The sequence below is a fragment of the Rousettus aegyptiacus genome, unplaced genomic scaffold, assembly GCF_014176215.1.
Source record: "Rousettus aegyptiacus isolate mRouAeg1 unplaced genomic scaffold, mRouAeg1.p scaffold_m13_p_2, whole genome shotgun sequence".
In the NCBI taxonomy this organism is placed as follows: domain Eukaryota; kingdom Metazoa; phylum Chordata; class Mammalia; order Chiroptera; family Pteropodidae; genus Rousettus; species Rousettus aegyptiacus.
In genome coordinates this window covers 89,994,233-90,010,485 of record NW_023416295.1, presented here as the reverse complement: position 1 = coordinate 90,010,485, position 16,253 = coordinate 89,994,233, and the positions used below count along the sequence as shown (strand labels likewise).

The following is a 16,253-nucleotide window of genomic DNA, read 5'->3' as shown; positions in this document are numbered from 1 at the left end:
GCGCGGCGACCAGGCGCCCCGCCCCATCGCGGCCCGAGTTAGGGACCTAGGACGCGGCGCGGGAGGCGAGGAGCGAGGGAGGAGAGCAGCGCTGAGAGGAGGGCTGAGGAAGAAGCGGAGGGAGGGCGACTGCAAAACCTATGGCCTGCAGGCCAGATCTGGCAGTTTTCAAGTTTTTGTTCAGAGCTAAGGAGAGTTTTTCCATTTTTTAATTGTTGAAAAATACCAAGATATGAATATTTTGTAACAAATGAAAATTATATAAAATTTCTACGGAAAGTTTTATTGGAACAGCAACACTCATTTGTTACCTGTTTCAATGTCCGCTTCCCAGGACAACGGCAGAGACTGCATGGCCCCCAAAGCCTAAAATGTTTACTATCTGTACCTTCACAGAAGCTTTGCTGTCTGCATTCCAGAGGATGCTCAGAACCCACCTGTTCAGGAGCCGGTAAATGTGGTGAGCACATCCTGGAAGTGGGGGACTGCTGTCTGAGGGGGCTCTTATCCTGGGGAGCCACATTCCAGCCTTGCTAAGCTCCTCAAGGTTTGTCAGCTGGAAACTGGTGTCCCTGGGACTGCTCTCTCTGGGGGACGAACTTGCTGGTCTCTGTGGCGGCAGCAATCCGCTGCAGCATGGAGACCCAGGTTTGCCTCACACGGTCTCTGGTCTCTGGGATCCCTACACCTTAAGGCAGGGTACCCGTGGAGCCACATGCTCCCAGCTGAGTGGTGGTGTTCCTGGTTCCCCATTAACCAACTCGTCCTCAGACAAAGTTCAAGGGAAGTCAGGCCTGCACATTTATTGCCTGGTGGCTCCTAGGGACAGTGATGTGCCCCATCACCTGCAGCCTGGGGCAAACTCTCTCGGCATCCTTGTCCTGGCTTCATGATAGTTGTGCCCTAACTCACTGTTTTTCAAACTTAAAAAACAAAATAAAAACAAACCTCAACCCTCAGTAAGAAATGCACTTTTTATTGCAAGAAAACACACAATGTACTCCTGCCATCATCTATTATGTTTCTTTTTTTTTTAATAATCATAATGATCACAAAACAATTTATTTTATGACCTACTAATAGGTTGCAACCTGCGGTATGAAACATGGTATCCTGTCTTCTCTTTCAATACAAAGCGCAGCAGCGGTAAAGAGCCTCCTTTGCCTGTTGGCAGAGGCCTCCTTCCTGCCTCTCAGTGTCCATGATACCCTTTGACTTCCTTTCCCATAAGACAGAGTCCCCAGCCTCCATGAGCAAAAACTACTGGTATGTGTTTGGTTATACCTGATGTGCATTGAATCTTGGTAACTGAGTTTGGTGGGGGTGAGGGAGGGACATAGCTAGGACTTCCTTTTCACTATACTTTGGTGCTGTTTGAATTTTTGTGGCCATATGTATTACATTAAAACTTTTATTTAAAAACATTTCGTCTATGGCCATGCCACCCTGAACCAGCCCGATCCCTTCTGATCTCAGAAGCTAAGCAAGGTTGGGCCTGGTTAGTACTTGGATGGGAGACCACCTGGGAAGACCAGGTGCTGTAGGCGTAAATAAAATAAAAAATAAGGAATCGTAAGCTGACAAGGCACTTGCAATCTGTGACGTCAACCAAGGATTACCTTACCAAAAAAAAAAAAAAAAAGAATTAAAAAAAAATTTCAAGCCTACAAAAAGATGTCAGAAGCACATGTAACAGTCTTGTAGCCACCACCAAGTTAATGCACACTCTGCCTTCCTTCCATCCACCCTCCTCTCCCCCTCCCCACAGACATTTCCAACCAGCCTCAGCACTTCCCTCTGGAAGTGGATGAAGCCTCTGAATTCTTAACATTTCGGGCAGCCCTAACACTCAACTCAGATTCCCCTAATGTTAACATTCATAACACATGTGGATAAAACAAAAGGGTTTCTATGGAAAGTAACCTCACAGGGTGATCTGATCATAAATTCCTAACTGGGCAGATCATGGCAGGTAGTCATGTCTCAGACCTAAAACTTTAGTAAAAGGCTTATTTATGCCTTAGCAAGCCCTGTCCATTGTTTCTGTGCATCTAGGTTAACACACTTTTGAAATACCCCCATTCAGCCTCCTCCTAATACCTGACCACCCTTTCAGACCCATGCTTCTAAAGTGTGTAAGAGGTAAGCTGATTCCTACCTTGCTTTCTCCTTCATGTAATCTTCCTTACCTTCTTTCCTTAACCTGAAATGCATAAAAGAAACTGCAAACTATTATTCTCAAAATCATTTATCTCAGTCTGTTGAGATCTTGCTTCTAGCCGTACCCTCTTTTTGGCTCAAATTTTTCTGAAAATTTTCTACAGGTTTGGATATTCTTATATCGACATGCAGGGTAAAGATCAAAGTCAGGGAATTAATAATGGTATAATACTATTAGCTCAACTACTGATTTTATTTGAATTTTGCCAAATGTTCCACTAACGGCCTATTTCTGGTCCAGGATCCTATTCAGAATCATATATGGCATTTAGTTGCTATGTCTCCTTTAACTCCTTCAATCTGGGATGGTTCCTTAGTCTTTCCTTGTCACTGAGACACTGCCAGTTATTTTGTAGGACAAAGCTCATTTTTTATTGTTTGATGTTTTCTCATCGTTAATCTGAAGTTATGAATTTTTTGGCAAGAATCTCACAGAACTGATGCGCCCTTCTCAAGACACCATATCAGGTGTCATCGATGTGTCTGTCTAATACTGGTCATGGTCACTTTGATCATTTGGTTAAAGCAGTGTCTCTCTGAGGTTTCTCCACTGTAAAGTTACTTTTTTACTTTTAGATTAATAAACATCCTGTGAGGAGATGCTTTATGACTATGTCAATACTGTTTCTCATAGTTTTCCCCACTCATTTTAGTATCTGTCGATGATTCTTGCTTGTAACAATTATTACTATGGTTTTTACCAAATGGTGATTTTTCTATTTCCATTGTTCTTTCTCCATTTATTAACTTAGGGCCTCTACTATAAAAGAGAACTATCTCCTTCCCCATTTATTTATTCTATTAAATTCCATTATATTTATAATTGTATGGACTCTTGGATATTTACTTCATTCTATAAGTTAAAATCCACCATTATTTATTTTTGCTCAATTTATACCAGATTTGGCTCTCGAGAGCTCCTTTCACGTGTGCCCTTTCACATGCCCCTATCATTCTTTGAGCACTTCCTCTCTGGCACAAGATGTTCCAGGTTTATTGGTACTTTCCCTGCCCCAGCCCTGGAAGCAACCATCCCTCTAGGAGCTTTGGTTTGTATTATTGGAGAATGGTATTTAGAAAGTAATATCTAGGCTTGAGTCAGATTTAACTTGGTTAAATGAAAATGCAGAACTTGCCTGGCTTTGGGGCAGCTAAGAAAGGAGAGGGGCAAACCGTGCAAGGTTGAGAGGAGAGGCAGGACAGATTCCGAGACTGAGAGAGAACCCCTAGCAAACCACAATAAGGAGGGCAGCTGAGACTACCTGTGGGAAGCATGTTCTTCATGCAAATTAAAGGATGGGTTCAGAGCAGCAGCACCCATGTGCCATTAGGTACCACATCAAGCTTGCCTCTGGAGTGTGCACCTGGGGCCTGGAGCTGGGAGAGAGAGGACTTTTACTTTCTCCCTCGTGTCAGTATAGTATGATTTAAAAACAGAAAAAATTAAGCAAAGCATACCATTTATTAGTTTAAAAATACTGATAAGGTCTACTTTTCTATTTTTTCTTTAACAATGTCTATATTTACTGTTCGCTTTTCTCAAAGTGAAGAACAATAAGAGATATAGATGGATTGTTGTGGTGGGGCTCAGCTACCACAAATGGGTCTTTGTGCCGGGAGCCAGCTGCACTCCGGATCCAAATGATGACATCCTCGAGTCTCAGAGGAAGAGGGGCTTTCAAACTCTCCTGATTGTCAGCCACAGTAAAAAATATATTTTACAACATGATCTGCCATGCACACATTCTATTTAAAATTTCACAACACAATATTCACTCTTATGTGAGACACATTTATTTTCTATTCAGCGGAGATTTTTTTTCCCACTAGTTTGAATTCACAACATACTAATGAATGGATCAGGACCTGCAGTTTGAAAAATATCCCTCTGGGCCAACCTCTTATTGTGTAAACAGGGAAACTGAGGCCCTAAGAAGGGGAGTGGCCCTAAGAAGGGGAGTGGCTTTTTAGGATACATCCATTGATGACCTTTGAAGCAATGCTACATCTTTATAGCTATTGGGAAGAAATAGTTCTGAATAATAAAGAGTAGATATTTTAAAAGTTTAAAGAGCTGGATGAAATTAGGCTAAGGGTCTTGAACCAGAGATATCCTGCCCTTATTCAATAGTTTCATATTCCTGATGTTAAAAGCCTACATAAAGTAAATGTTTTATCTTTTACCTGTCCATTCATCCACTTAGCGAATACTCTACATGGTACCAGGCAGAAACAGGCATGCTAGATGAAGGTGGAGGGCCTTGGTGTCACGTGCTTTCATTCTCTTTCGGAGGAAGATATACAAGCATCCACAGAGGACCTTGCAGTAACAGGTGTACAGGGTGGGTATGAGGGTACTGAGGAAAGCATGAGAGCTGTTGGTTTGGCAGGGTGGGAGTATGACCCTAGGAAAGCCATCTTCCTGACCCACAGTTTCCTCCCCTGTAAAATGGGGAAGGTTAAGACCTGCCTCCTTGAGTCACAGCATTGGGTAGCACCCAGCACAGCCAGGCAGGGGTGCCTTAGAAGAGCATCGCTGGAGGCCTGCAGAATGAGTAGGTAGAGAGGAAAAGGCATTCGTGGAGAGAAAAAGGCATTCTGCAGTGGACTGTTGGCCTGAGAGGACCCAAGGAGCTTCCCAGGTGGGGCTGGATGAGGATTTGAGGCCTAGAGAGCAGGGTGTGATGAGAATGACAAGGGAGGGCTGGGGATGCAGAGGCCCCATGATGGAGGTCTTGTCTCCCTGCCACACAACAGTTTTAACTTTACTTTATGGGGACTGGGGGCCACTGAAGAGCTCTGACAAAGGGAGTGACATGGCCAGATTTGTATCCTTTAAACTGATTCAAACAAGAAATCCTGCAGTCATAAGGAAACTAGTAGCCAAAATCAGCATTTGGAAGACACCTGTGAGGTGACTCAGGTATAGAAAAGGGAAGCCAGAGTCTCCGCTGAACAGATGACAGCATGAGCAGGCAGGCTGAGGCATGAAGACTGCTGTCCCCCAACTTCCGTGCAGGAATCATCAGTCTTTTCTAACTGGAAGACACAGCCCTGACATCAGAGAGAATTATTCCACCGAGGTCTTCTGGGGAACAGGCCCTGGAGAATCACACCAGGCTAAGCTGAAGCTTCCAAACCCCTCAGGTGGGCAAGGCATTTGAGCACATGAGGTGGGGTATGAGGTGAAAAGTCATACAGGACTCTGTACCACACAGACCTGAGTTTGAATCCTACCTCTTCCACTTATAAATTAGGTGACTTGAGGAAAGTTAACTCTGCCCTGGACTACAGTTTCATTGTTGTGTGGGGAAGCATGTGTGTGAATGACTAATGTGTTTAAAGTCCGTTGTAAGCCCCAGTAAGGAGTCACTCTTAATGTGATCTCATATTCTCCTTTGATAGACAAGGAGGCCAGGACAGGGAGGTCGAGTTGCCCAAGGCTACATAGCTGGCAGACCAGGGAACCCCATGGTGGTCTGACTGGGAAGCTGGTGCTGATCCATACCATGATTACACAGCAAGGAGAGCCCAGCTTCCTGCACCCAGCCTGAAACCATTGTGCCTGTTAGCCTAGTTCCAGGGGCTGGAGTGTGCAGCAATGAATCACCTAATCCAATTCAACACAGAGACCCCTCCTCCCCAGCTGAAAGCAGGCTGAGACCTGGTTGCCAAGCGATAAGGCATAACATATATAAATACAATACAGGCTCTTGCTGTGACAGTGAGGCCTACTTCTTGCACTGCTGTCTCTTTCCTGCTTCTCCCCTCAGCCCTCAGCTTTTTATCCAGCTTCTGAGGCAGCAGGTTTACTCTTTGGCTAAGAGCTTCTCAACCAGAATGAATGCAAACTGAGGAACATGAACCCCTAGGGCTGTATGTGGAGCTCTGCCTGGATAATGCTTGGAATGAGGCTTCAGGGCAAGGTGGGAGGTGGGGAAGGAAGTGTGGGTGTGGCAGACATGATGGACTTTTACTCTGCTGTCTGGGGAAAGGTAGTAGTGCCAGGGCAGGCCTTCCTGAGACAGTATGCACTCCCTGTGGATGGGAGTGCATACTCATTTCCCAAGGGCAGGAAGAACTTCTGCTACTCTGGCTGCTGAGTCTCCGCGGCACCAGTCCTCAGACCTGCACTTTTCTTACTACACCTCACATTACCCGGTTACTCAGTTTAGCTGCAGAGCATCTGGAGGAGGGTAGCTCCTCTGCAGGGGGCCTCTTACCTGCATGAGCCCTGACCAAGTCAAAGACTGTGTGCATTATAACAGCTGTTATTTTAGTACTCCTCTTGTGGTCAGGCACTGAACTTGAGACTGCATTTATATCATCCCATTAATCCTCAAAATAACACTGTAATGTATTATTATTTTTTATCTGTTTCATTAGATTTAATCTATATGCAATAAAATTCACTAATTTTAGTTGTACAATTTGACGAGTTTTGACAAAAGTACAGTCTGACAACCACCACCACAATGTTCATGACAGAACATTCCCTTCTCCCAAGAAGTTCCCACCTGCTGCTCTGCAGACAATCCTCTGCTCTTGGCTCCTGGCAAACACTGACCACTATAGCCTTACCTTTTTTAGAATTTCATATAAATGGCATCATATAATATGTGATCTTTCATCTGGCTTCTTTTACTTATTATACTGCTTTTCAAATTCATTCTTGTCATCACTGGTTCGTTCTTTTCTTTGCTAACCAGTTGATGAATATTTGGGTTGTTTCTAGTTTGGGGCTGTTATGAACATGTATGTTTTTGTGTTCATATATGTTTTCATTTCTCTTGAGGAATTACCTACAAGTGGAATTGCTGGTTCATTAAATAGGCGTTTTCTCTATTTTATATATGAAAAGATTGAAGTTCAAAGCAGCAGCTTGTCTGAGCTCCCATAGTTTGGCAGAAATTCAAAGCCAGATGTGACCTCTATGACAGGTGGCTACTCATAGGAGATAGGTATAGTTTGAGTAGAAAGTACTTCTTTGGTGGGTAATTACTGTAATAATGTGAACATGGGATGAATTCAGCCATAGTCCAGTTGTAGCTTGTATAAGTAGACTGACACTGAGCAGAGGGACTTTAAAAGTAAGTATTCTGCTCCCTGCATCAAGCTTTTACCCACTGGTTTGACTATCCATTGTGAATTTCCTAACTCCCCCATTCCTTTTACATTTAATTGCTACTGTTTCCATTAGCGAGAGCTCTCTCCTCTTCCTCATTTACATCAGTATGCCTCATGGATTATTTTGAGATATCCATCACTATCATTGTTTAAATATGTACTGTGTGTCTTTTTGGCTAGAAGCAGTCTCCTTAAGCTGAGTCTTGTGTCCTTTTAATATGCTCCCATGATTTTGAGAGCACTTCAAACTTTGTAGTGTAAGATGTTCTGGGCTCTTGTACTTCTGCAGCAGCCCTGGTCCCTTTGGGTGAAGAATTGCATTCAGAAATCAAGATTGGGGTTCTAGATGTACTTCTCATTACTGGGATGTGTCCTGGCTTCTAGGCCCCCTCAAGCTACAGGGTTTTAAGGCAACATGTTAGGTGAAAGGCAGGGCCATGGGACAGGACTTGTGAGGCCTCAGAAAATAGGCTGACAACTATAGAGAACCTATATAGTAAGTGCTAGGTTCACTGGGTCGGGGAACTCAGGCCAGGCCAACTGAACAGTGCAGTTTCTCTGCTCAGAAATATCTCTACAAATTTCACAAATTCATATACTTTCTGGGAAGGTGATGTCTTTTAGCTCTTCTTGCTTTAGTGTGAATTACTTCCAGGACAGAGTACCTGAGAGGCTATTTCTCAAGGATGGTGATGGAAGGTCAAAGAGAGTAGGGGCAGGTTTGGCAGGGGAAGGGTTGGTTTTAGGAGCTGCAGAGGGTAGATTATGTCTACCATAGCAACAGAAAACTGCATGGATTTCTCCGGGCACAGATCCTGTGCTGTGTTCAAGGCTGATGGGTTGGCTGGCTCATGAGAGCTTGATCATCGAAGGGAACTCCAGGAATTAGAGGTGGTGACTCATAATGTGGGGCCACAATCTCAGAGTTAGTCTCCCTGAAAATAACTGTGTCTTCTGGTTATATCTGGGTGCCCTCCATTGTGCAGGGCCTGCTAGCTCCGCTGGGGCGGGGGCGGTGCTGAGTTTCCTGTGGGCAGCAGATGGGGACAAGTGTTGTCTGCTTCCAGTGGTTTCACATGGCTTACCCTGCTGGTGTCCACAACAATCCTGGGGCAGCATGCCTTTTTCTGTCTTCCATACAAGAATGTTGAGGTGAGCTAGGCTGAGAATAGCACGTACCAGTCTCTCCCAATTCTTGTTCTTGGTCCAACCTGGCTAGAGCCAGCCACCTGTTTGAAGGCACGGGGAGTCCCATTCTCTGAGACTGGCCTGAGCAGTATGGAGGGGCTGAGGGGTCAGTAGCATTGTTCCTTCACAAGAGACTGAACCATGTCCCACTCAGCTTCAGCCAGGCTGGCCTATGATGAAGAAGGGACACGAACCCTTGAGACTTAACTTGTAGGAACCAGCTGTGGAAGACACTACGTCATACCAGGTTGAGTGTTAGGATGAGCCATAAGGATGAAAATGACTTAACTCTTCACTCCTCCCCTTGATGGTATACTGAGGGGGTTTAGGGTCCTGCAAACCAGCTCTAGAAGGGGCTGGGAGAGCTAGGCGTGAAGGAAGCCAGTGATGTCAAGAAAGGCAAGGCTGAACCTGGAGGGGAGAGCCCCAGGTCCTGGGAGGGGCAGCTGAAGGGGCAAGAAAGGGAGTGGATTCCTAGGGCCTTAGGCCATAGAGAAGGGACCCTGAGACTTCAGGCACTACAGAGGGCCAGACAGATGGACTCCTTTCAGGGCTGCTCCACTAGGTGTCTCAGGGGCCTTTTGACAGACACTCAACCTTTCTCTGCCACTTTACTATATGCAAATGAGAGTAATAATTCTGCTGACCTACTCAAGATATTTGTGAAAAAATCACAAAACATGGTAAATTAAAGAGAGTGGAGAAGAGCAGAGAGAGAAGGAAAAAGAGGAACAGGAAGAGATTAAGGAGACAATATAAACAGGAGAAAAAGAAGAAACAGATAATTCTCCTTTTGCTGTCAAGACACAGAAGTCAGAGGTGAGGAGCAGACCATCAAGGGGATGTTGCAGTGGTGAAAACCATGAGGCCTCAAGCAAACATCCAATTTCTAAAAAAACAGGTTATTATTGTTAAAAATTTGATGTTTTAAAAGCATATCTTTTACAAAAAGTCTTAGAATGCACTTAGATAACTCATGTGATTTTAGCACCTTTCAATCCCTTTCCAAAATAGGAAGTTCTCCCCCAATGGTAACCCATAATATTCCTTTTGCATTGTATCATGAAAGTGAGCAAAATTAGCTGAGGCTGGGACAAATGCTAAGGGAAGGGAAAAGGGACAGTCATGCCCTGTATGAGTTTCACTTCTCAGATTTAAGTTAGCACTGCTATCTCACGTGGTCATTCTCATTTTCCCTCAAACACTAAGGGCAAAAAGAAATCTCTATTGCATTCCCCTGCAGCCAAGAAGCTGTCATTATATCTGTTTTATGACCATCTTTCATTAAAAAATTAGAACCAAGTTAAAATTTTAAGTATACATACCAAATATTAAAATTTGTAAGTGCAAGGGAAAATAAAGTAAAACTACTTAATGCTGTGTAAATGAAAAAGGTAGGACACAGAATTGTGTGTATAGCATGATCATAACTACCTGAAAATGTATCCAAAATAAAAACACCAGCACAACAGAGATCTATGCACACAGAAAAGACTGGGTGGAAAAAGAGGTGTAGAAGGGATGGGAGGTTTTTTCCTTGTGTTTCCCACATTTTCTATTATTAACATGTTTAATATAATGTAAAATATGTAACAGACATAAATATATTAGCAACTGATAAGAGGATTAGAGGTGATCAAGATCATAGAAAATTCAAGATAATTCTCCATTATAAATCTTGTCGTTGGCCTCTTTCCATACTCAGAACACTTCCCAGACAATTCTAAACAGCAGAAATCCCAGAAATTACTTTTCTTTGGTTGCGGAAACACTGTGGACTTTTTATCAGGAGATTTATCTTAGTATGTTTTGGTTTTTGAAACAGCAAAGTAAGTTTCCACCCAACTGCCCTGGGGATGATGATGATGATGATGATATGATGATGATGATGATGATGATGATGATGATAATAGACTTGCCAAAGATCATTTATATAGCACACTGCCTAAGTGTCTTGCTTTGGTTCTCTACTTCCTGACTCTCCATGTGCTTCTCAAGGTAGACACCATTGGCCACTACGCAGCCATCCATCCTTTAGATCCCTTGTTACCTAACTTTTTTCTGTCCAGACATGGTCTGGCAGTGTGCCCACAGACGAATCTCATGTAGGCTCTACCCATCATGGGAATGCTGACTCCTTTGCAGGTACAGTCACATGCCCCAGCTCCAGCCAATGAGATGCTTTTAGGAGTAGGTTCAGCTACCGGTGACAGATATTTACTTCTTTCCCATGTGAAGTATGGAGCCCTGTGGTCCAGACTGGGAAGGGGGTTCTGCTTCCAGCTCCGCTATTCCTGTGTGTAGCCCCTTGTCTTCACTCTCCAAAACAGCCTGTAGGTATTTCAGGATGGAGAAAGGAATAAAGACAGAGGGGTAAAAGAGTGGTCACTTGAGGAAGGGTCTCTCAGGAAGGTTCCTGGATGGATACTTTCACTGATTTCCTTTTTGCCAGGACTTAGTCACATGGCCATTTTTAGTTGTAAGGGAGGCTGGGAAATGAACTCTATGTGGGTGGGGGGGGGTAGCTATGTGCTCAGCTAAAATTTGATTACTCTAGAAAGAATGACCTTGGGAGCACCATTAACAGACTTTGCTGCAAAAACAAAAGGGGCAGTCAGTTGGGGGGATGACATCAGATCCTTCTTTTAAAAAGAAAATCCGGAGCATATCTAACCTCAGATCTTGGTTTCTAATGTCATTCTCCAATAAAAGAGCTCTTTGGAGAAATGGCTGATTCTAGGACTGGGGCAGGAAATATTCAAGATGGATTTGAATATGTATGTGAGAAAATAAACATCACATCTAGTAGTGCAACAGTGTAAGGAAGTGCTCAACAAAACACAGAACACCCCACTATGATGAGCTATGCCAAAGGGTTTCAGGTGCCAATAGAAAAAGTACCTATGGCTAAACCTGGAACAATTTGAACAAAAGTATAAATAATGTGGTATTCGGTTATAACCCAAAGTATAAAATAAATATCTGTGATTCCATATTAATTTAAATCAATGATTGCCTAAGTAAGTAAATGAAGAAGAGGCAAATCTCCCATGCAGAAGAATTCTAAGCAATTTATGTGGACACTTTTCATTCTAGAAAGTGGAGCATAATTCCCCACTCTTTAGGTGTGAACACAGGGAGTTCTTTGTAAAGTGAACAGTACAGAAAGGGAAGAAGAAGTGGAGAAACCTGCCAAATGATACCTCAAACAGGCAATCAAGGTCAACCTCTATAGTCCTGAATCATGTTGATGGACTGTACTGCTGAATGGTACTTTACCTCTATTATCTGCATCCCCCAAACCCATAACCCTCATCTAATCATGTGAACAATAGCACACAAACCACAATGGAAGAATGTTCTACCACATACTTCACCGTACTCCTAAGAACTGTCAAGGTCATCCAAAACTAAGGAAGTTATAGCCCAGAGAAGCCTAAGGAGAAATGATGACTCAATGTAATGTGGTATCATGGATGAGATTTAGGAACAGAAAATGGACGTTAGGTGAAAACTAAGGAAATCTGAATAAACGATGGACTTTAGTTAATGATAGTGTATCAGTATTGGTTCCCTGTGACAAATGTACCATACTAATATGTGAATAATAGGTTTGAGGTATATGGGAACTCTGTACTACTGTCTCAATTTTTCTGTAAATCTAGAATTATTCTAAAATTAAGTTTGAGAGTGAGTGAAACACAGAATATGAATGAGAATGAATGAATCCTTCCCCTCTTTTTTATGTGGGACGCCATAGTGTTTGGAGCTGAGGCAGCCATCTTCTGCCTGAAGATATGATAATTAACAACCCTAACTAACTCTGGACCTATGTGTGTGAGAAAATAAACGTCACTGTTTAAGTTGTTTGGGGTCAGGTATCTTGTTCCTTGGAGATGAATACATTCCAAATGACACTCCTTGTATCAGTTTCATGGCCACTTCGGTGGTTTAGGCCTTCACCTCTTAACCAAGCTCTTTAGCCTGCTCCAATACCCTTTCTCCCTAATCTGGTTGCTTCTCTGGCTTTACTCCCTGTCTGCATCTCTCCTAACACACTGAGGCCAGCAAGTGTTGCTATTCCCAGGACAGGGAATGTTCTCTCACACTTCCAACCTTGTGCATGCTTAATTCCTCTGCCCGGAATGTCCACTCCTCCATCCTTATTTCTCCCAGCAAATAATTACCTCTGATTCAAGTTTCAGCTCACTACATGTGGTAGGCAAGATTCTCTTATGTCCCTGGAGATCCTTGTCCATTAGTGGACACAGCCTGTGTAACTGTGGGTGCTGTGAATATAATGAGTTGTACTCCTGTAATTACATTGTACAACACAGTTGACTTTTAAGACCAGATTATCTGAATCTGAAATCATGAAAACTCTTTAAAAGCAGAGTTTTCTATGCTGGTAGCAAAAGAGAAAGTCAGACAGAGATTCAATGTGTGAGGAGGATCTGATGTGCAAGAAATTCTGTTGTGGGTTTGATGATGGTGGGCTGTAGAGGTCGACAGCAAGCCCTGGGAACAATGGGGACCTCAACCCTACAACCACAAGGGATGGAATTCTGCCAACAAGAATAATGTTGGAAGCAGATCCATCCCAGGGCCTCCACATGAGAACTTAGCCCAGCCGACATCTTGATTTCAGCCTTGTGATACCAAATAGAAAACCCAGTCATGATGCCATGCAAATTGCTGATCTATGGAACTACGAGCTAACAAATAGGTGTTTTTTTAAGCCACTAAGTCTGTGGCAGTTTGTTATGCAGCAACAAAAAACTAACACAGCATGCCTCTCTGAAGTCTTCTCTTCTCCCAAGCATACCTGTGACATCTTCTCTGCTGCTGTGGTACCTCATACACATCCCTACAGGACAAGTCACTAGGTATTATAATTTATTTACCAGTCTGCTCTCCTCACAAGATTCTGAGTTCCTGGGTCATAACAGGGACTACTACTTTAGCACTGCAATCCCAGATACAGAGCAGGAAGGCAAAAAATAGTTGTTGAATGAAAAAGTTCCATCAAGGAAAAAAAAAATTCCAAGATCATTAACTTATAATCACGTATAAGAAACTAACCAGTGATGCTGGAGACTTAACATCTAAAACAAGAGGAAAGTCACCAATGTGAAAAGGGAATGAAGAGAAAAAAAAACAGAGCATATACATATGGGGTATATACTGGTTCTAAGGAACCAGTAGTAAATTAAGTCCCCAGGTGTGGTAGGTGAGGGAAGAAGTGAGGAGAGGCATGAGGAAAAATCCATCTTTAGATTACTTAGTGAACAAGTAATTATTGAATTTCTGCTATGTGAGTCAGGCCAGGAACTGTGGATAATGGAGTTAGAAGTCTGATGAAAGTCTGATACCCTCAAGGATACTGAGATCCTCCTTTCTGTGGCATACCAGGCTTTTAATGTTAGAACCCAAAGGAATCTTAAAGACCTCGATTTTATGTGTAATCTAAAAAGTCTCCACTTTTTAAACAAGTGTGAGCAAAGTAATTTTTTAAAAAATTTATTTAGTTTCAAGAATACAGTACATTGGTTAGACATCTATATAGTTCATAAAACAATCCCAATTGCTCCCTCCCTCCCTTGGCCCTCCACCTAGCCATCATATTAATGCTAACTGCATTCCCTGCGCTGTGCTCCCCATCCTTGGCAAAGTGATTTAGCTGTTTCTGAGATCCTTCAACCTGCCCTTCTTTGTGTTGGCTGCATAATTCTCTGTAGAGCAGACGAACCATTATTCATCAGCTCAGCTAGTCATTTTGGCTTTCATTATGACACGTCAACGAACATCTCTGTTTCTGCGCCTTTGACACTTTTGCTAATGGGTCTGTAATAAAAACTACAGGAAGGATGATCCCGTCTGATCTCAGAAGCTAAGCAGGGTTGAGACTGATTAGTATTTGGATGGGAGACCACCAGGGAAGACCAGGGGCTGTAGGCATAAAAAATAAAGAATTGCAAGCTGACAAGGTCCTTGCAATCTGTGAGGTCGGCCAAGGGTAGCCTTGCCAATAAAGATAAATAAATAAATAAAAACTACAGGAAGGAAACCCAGATATTTTGACATTACACAGCACCCTCTCCCGTAGTGCTTGCCTTACAGACGCCAGCTTTAACTCCTTGGACCTGCTCAGCTGGAGTTGTTGTAGCTGCTTATCACCCAGCATAGTGGGTACCACTCCCATTGCTTTCATCAGCTGCTGGAGGGGAAATGTTGTCTGCAATAGGCAGGAAGGGAGTGGGATCCATAACGTACTGAGAAAACCAGTAGACGTAGAACGAGGGGAAAAAGGCTACTCCAAACTGTAAGGGGTATTTTAGGAAAGCAAATCTGGTGAGGAAACGGTGCTTTTTGGATCAGGGATGCATGGGGTGAAAATATGGAAAGCAGTAGGTTAGTCGCATCACAGAGGGCCTACAACGCCAGGGCGATGTTGGGTTTTTAGGCCCTACCAGTAGCTCCGTGGGTGGATACCGCTCTTCTCTCTGAACCGAGGTCTCATCTGTTACGCGGAGTGGTGATGAAAACTAGGCAGAGAACCCCTGTACAACTTAGAAAGCCGCTCTCCTGCGGGGTGGTTTACGGTTAGGTGACAAGCATACCGTAACTTTTAAAAGACTTTGAGAAAACATTCTGAAATGTGATCCCCGAAGTAAGGGCCAGATGGCTTTTCGCTCGCGAAGGACTTGCCCTGGCCTCGAGTCGGTCGCAGCCTCTCGTTGCTCCGCGACTCCCCTCCAGGCCCGCAGCCTACGCGAAGCCGCTTTCGGGATTCGCTCCAAAGCCCCGGCACCAACGAATCCCGCGGACGCTGCGAGACCGACGTGCGCAAACGCGCGCGCCGCGCTCTGCAGCAGGAGAGGCTGCTGGGAGCTAGGGGCGAAGCCAACTCGGGAATCCCGGCCCCGCCCCGCGGGCTGGGGAACGAGGAGGGCTCGGCCGGGCACTGCGCAGGCGCAAGCACGCTTCCGTTGGCCTCCGCTCGAGGCTCCGGGCAGGGCGCGCGCCCGCGGCGGGTTGCTTCGTCTGGGCGGAGGACCGAGTGCGTACGAGCGAACCGGCCGTGACGTACGCCGCGCTACGCCCGACGTCACGGGTCCCTGTGTAGTGGCCGCCGGACTGCCTCAGCGGCTGTGCCTGGCGAGGGTGGTGTGGTCGCTGGGTGCGGCATTCGGGGGTCGCGCGGCTCGCGCGGCGGCGACAAGGACGACGACTCGGAGGCCCGGCATCCCCAGCCGAAGGATCGCCACTCCCACCTCTTCTCCGGCCTCTGGCGGCGCCCGGCCCGCGGCTTCCTACTTTCCTGCCCAGCTTTCCGCTGGCCTCGGGGCCGCGGCGGAGAGAAGCACTGACGGGCGGCGTGCTGCTCCAGCCTTCCGAGACGGCCCGCGCGCCCACCACCCGGCCCGGGCTCCATGTGAAGGAGGGACGGGCCTGGCATCCCGGCCTGTGCCTAACTGCGCGCCCCTCTGGCCCCCAGGGGCCCTCGGCCTCCCCCGACTGGGGGGCGCGGCGACAGGCTGAGCGGGGCGGAGCGGCGGGCTAGGAGGCCGGCGGCGGCCCCTCCTCAGGCCTGCGGCTCCCCACGTCCACGCGGAGAGGCCGGTAGGTGCGTGTGCGTGCGTGCGTGTGTGTGTGTGTGTGAGTGTGCGCGCGCGAGGCCGGAAGCGGGGAGGGGGCTGCAGCCGGCCAGTGCGCAG

The 16,253-nt window shown here is 45.3% G+C and overlaps 1 protein-coding gene and 1 non-coding gene across 3 annotated transcripts in view; both read left to right on the top strand.

Annotated features, from left to right (window-relative positions):
* The first annotated feature begins 1,428 nt into the window (after nucleotides 1-1,428).
* LOC118613923 lies at nucleotides 1,429-1,547 on the top strand. Its single transcript, XR_004956013.1, has one exon. It is a non-coding gene; the product is annotated as a 5S ribosomal RNA (ribosomal RNA).
* Nucleotides 1,548-15,571: 14,024 nt separating this feature from the next.
* The window catches only part of MAP3K2 (mitogen-activated protein kinase kinase kinase 2), a 76,812-nt gene continuing 76,130 nt past the window's right edge, over nucleotides 15,572-16,253 (top strand). The window contains exon 1 of one of the 2 annotated variants that reach the window (XM_016157065.2): nucleotides 15,572-16,158. The gene's annotated coding sequence lies outside the window, so the exon portion shown is untranslated. Of the gene's footprint in view, nucleotides 16,163-16,253 lie in introns of both variants that reach the window. The other variant, XM_036236135.1, reaches the window with a different exon arrangement.